Below are 4450 nucleotides of genomic sequence, written 5' to 3'. Positions count from 1 at the left end.
CCTACACACCTCCTCCAGCTCCTCAGGAGGAACCCCAAGGCGTTCCCAGACCAGTCGGGAGACACAGTCTCTTCAATGTGTCCTGGGTCTGCCCCGATGCCTTCTCCCAAGCATTCCTGGAATACCTCCCCAGGGAGGCATCCAACAGGTGCCCGAGCCAGCTCAACTGATTCCGCTCAACATGGAGAAGCAGCAGCTCTACTCTGAGCTCCTCACCGGTGACTTGAGCTCCACACCCTATCCCTGAGGGTGCACCCGGCCACTCTCCGGAGGAAACTCATTTCCGTCGCTTGTATCTGCGATTTCATTCTTTCGGTCATGATCCAAAGTTCATGGCGGAAGGTGAGGGTAGGAACGTAGATCGACAGGTAAACTGAGAGCTTCGCCTTACGACTCAGCTCCTTCTTCACCACAATGGACTGGTACAGAGACTGCATTACAGCGGATGCCACACTGATCCCTCTGTCAACCTGCCACTCCATTTTTCCCTCACTCATGAACAAGACCCCAAGATATTTAAACTCCTCCACCTGAGGGAGCAGCTCTCCCCCAACCTGGAGAGGGCAATCCACCTTTTTCTGATTGAGAACCATGGCCTTGGAGTTGGAGGTGCTAATTCTCATCCCCACCATTTCACACTCGGCTGCAAACCCTTCCAGATCCCTCTGTAGATCTTGAACTGACGAAGCCAGTAGGACCACATCATCCACAAAAAGCAGAGATGAGCTTCTACGGCCACCAAAACAGACACCTTCCATTCCCTGACTGCACCTAGAAATTCTATCCATAAAAATAATGAACAGAATCAGCAACAAAGGGCAGCCTTGGCGGAGTCCAACATACACTGGAAACAGGTCTGGCTTACTGCTGGCAATGCAAACCAAGCTCCTACTCTGGTCATACAGGGAACGAACAGCCCGTAACAATGAGCCCCGCACCCCATAATCCCGAAGTACCTCGCACAGGATGCCACGTGGGACACGGTCAAATGCCTTCTCCAGATCTGCAAAACACATGTAGACTGGTTGGGCAAACTCCCATGAACCTTCCAGCACCCTAGAGAGGGTGTAGAGCTGGTCCAGTGTTCCACGGCCAGGGTGAAAACTGCACTGTTCCTCCTGAATCCGAGGTTCAACTATCAGCCAGATTCTCCTCTCCAGTACCCTGGCATACACTTTCCCAGGGAGGCTAAGGAGCGTGATCTCCCTATAGTTGGAACACACTCTTCCGCCTTCTTGAAAAGAGGGACCACCACCCCGGTCTGCCAATCCAGAGGCACCGTCGCCAAACTCCACACAATGCTGCACAGACGTGTCAACCAAGACAACCCCACAACATCCAGAGACTTGAGAAACTTGGGGCAGATCTCATCCACCCCCGGAGCCTTGCCACTGAGGAGTTGTTTAACTACCTCGGCAACTTCAGCCAGGGTAATGGCCAAGTCCATGTTCGGGGATTGCCGCCATGACAGGCACCGGAGACCTTACGGTCACAGCTCCCAGCAGCTGCCCTGACAATGGAGGTGTGGAACATAGTCCATTTGGACTCAGTGTCCCCAGTCTCCCTTGGTATCTGTTTGAAGCTCTGACGGAGGTGGGAGTTGAAAACCTCTCTGACCAGGGGCCTCCACCAGACGTTCTCAGCAGATCTTTACAATACGCTTGGGCCTGCCAGGTCTGTCCAACTTTTTCCCCTGCCATCGAATCCAACTCACCACCAAGTGGTAATCAGTTGACAGCCCATCCCCTCTCTTTACCTGAGTGTCCAAAACATATGGCCGAAGATCAGAAGAACTGCAAAGTCGATCATTGACCTCTGACCTAGGGTGTCCTGATGCCATGTGCACTGATGGACCCCCCTATGTTTGAACATGGTGTTTGTTATGGATAAACCATGACCAGCTGAGAGGTGTCCAATAACAACTCACCACTCGGGCTCAGATCAGGGAGGCCATTCCTCCCAATCACGCCCCTCCAAGTATCACTGTCATTGCCCACGTGGGTGTTAAACATAATTTGTTTACAGATTTTATTCACACATTCAAAAACTTTTTTATGTGCAAGTCTTTCCTACGCATGCTCACAAAAATTGTGGCCATGTACATAATTGCGATTTGTACCATTAAATTGCCATTCATTTGATATGCAGGCAGTAATGGGGAGTCACACTTGTTAGGATTGGTGTAATGTTGTGTGCCACCACTAAAGGGCAGCCTTGCTGTGTGCTGAGGAGAAGGAACAGGAAAGAGAAAAGTTACAAGACATTTTTTAGGCTTTTAGGCAAAACCGTGGCTTATTTCTACCATTTATTTTTTAAAATAAAATCTAAAACTACTAATATTTAGAATGAATCAAGAGGGGCTTCAAATAAATACTGTACAGAGATAAATGTAAGAATTTACAGTTTTCAGCTGCTTTGGCAAGTCTAGCAACGCAGCTCATCACACGTTGTCAAATGTAGTTTATATCTAAGGAATCAGAACCGAGTGATGTATCCGTCCCATTATTTTTAGTCAACATAGGATAGTACTGAGTGTTTGGAGCAGTTTACTTTTTCTGACAAACACACAACAAATACTATTTAAAAGTTGTTTATTCTGCAAATCGTCTTACAACAAACCATACACCTGCATCAATCTCATTCACTGCTGTCTCCATTCTCATGGCAATTTTGCATTTTTTATTTTTCCTGCTCCACCACAGGTTGATTCTCCAACTAATGATGAACACTGCACAAGAACTGCAGAAAAATGGGCAGTAATTCAAGACATTATTAGTTGCAGACTTATTTAGAAGTCATAATAAAACCCATCCGCCATGTTTAAACATTGATAGTAAAGAAATTACATTCAAACACCGATTACTAAAGGACAGAGGACAATAAAAGAAAAAAGTGACAGGCTTCGCGTGTGTAACAAGGCTGATCAGGTGTTAATGTTGAGGTTACCTGGGCACGTGGTTTACATTGGAAGGAACCAACACAACTTTGTGTCCCTCCAGTAGAGTGTTCTTGTTTATCTTTATGGTGCCAAACCAGACACAAACACCAATAGGACCAATTATAACAATTAACTAAATTCAACCCTTGTATATCCCATTAATATATTATAACAGCTGGATACCGAATCACAAGATGGAGACCATTCTTCCCATGGATGTATTAAGGGGAAAAAGTAGGAGATTTTTCAATGTCTGTATTTTTTTTATAACGTTAATACATTCATTCTATTTATTTTCCCCACTGCATGTTCCTCACCTGATGCATGTGGAAAATTTGTTTTTCTTCCGGGGTTGCTTCTGCGTTTTGGGGTCTACTGCACATGCACACTAGGAGGCAGTGGGGGACAGCGGCCGAACTTTCTTTTTTTTTTCTTTTATTGCAACACAAAATAAAACATTTACAGGACAAAGGACATAACATAGTAAATGAGGCAACAGACATTAACAAAGGGGACAAAGGGATTATTAAATAAAGTTAGAGTTGTATGTGTAAAAGTGTGGACTGTGGGTCTATCCAACTCTGTGCAGACTGATATTCAGTACTTATTGAAATTTAAAAAAAAAACAAAACAAAAAACATTAAACCAAGTAAATTAAGAAACTGGGGACAGGGTTAAATGTAAAGGAAAGAAAAGACAATTGATAGAAAATGAATGATTGTTAGTAATGAAATAAAAAAAGAGAAAACACAAAAAAAGAATAAAGTAATTTCAATCATATAAAAACAATATATGCTTTTTGCATACACATACTTATATATACCCAGATATATATGTTCATATTTATAAAACAAAAGTTAATAAAATTAACAAATCAGTAAATTAGAATTAGATTAGAAAAAGAGGAGAAAGGGAAAAAAGAGCGGGGTTAGGTTATAATCTCAGTTAATTTGGTTAGATTGATAAGTGTTACACTGAAAACAGTAGCATGGACAATAAAGACTAATAACAGTAACAACAATGAAATAAAAGGAGCTTGTTCCACAGGGCTCTGTGTTAGGTCCAATTCTCTTCACTTTATACATGCTCCCTTTGGGCAATATTATTAGGAAGCTTAGCATAAATTTCCATTGCTATGCGGATGAGACTCAGTTATATTTATCTATGAAGCCAAATGAATCAGATCAGATGGTCAAACTTCAAACTTCGTTCACCTGCGCAATATTGCAAAAATCAGGAATATCCTGTCTCAAAGTGATACTGAAAAACTGGTCCATGCATTTGTTACTTCCAGGCTGGACTACTGTAACTCTTTACTATCAGGATGTCCCAATAGTTCCCTAAAAAGCCTCCAGTTAATCCAAAATGCTGCAGCCAGAGTACTGACAGGAACTAGCAAGAGAGATCATATCTCTCCCATATTAGCTTCTCTCCACTGGCTCCCTGTAAAATTCAGAATAGAATTTAAAATCCTTCTCCTAACATACAAAGCCCTTAATAACAAGGCTCCAT

The sequence above is a fragment of the Monopterus albus genome, unplaced genomic scaffold (assembly GCF_001952655.1).
Source record: "Monopterus albus unplaced genomic scaffold, M_albus_1.0 scaffold140.1, whole genome shotgun sequence".
Taxonomy (NCBI): domain Eukaryota; kingdom Metazoa; phylum Chordata; class Actinopteri; order Synbranchiformes; family Synbranchidae; genus Monopterus; species Monopterus albus.
The sequence above is the reverse complement of the archived record's forward strand: the minus strand, read 5'-3'. Positions refer to the sequence as shown.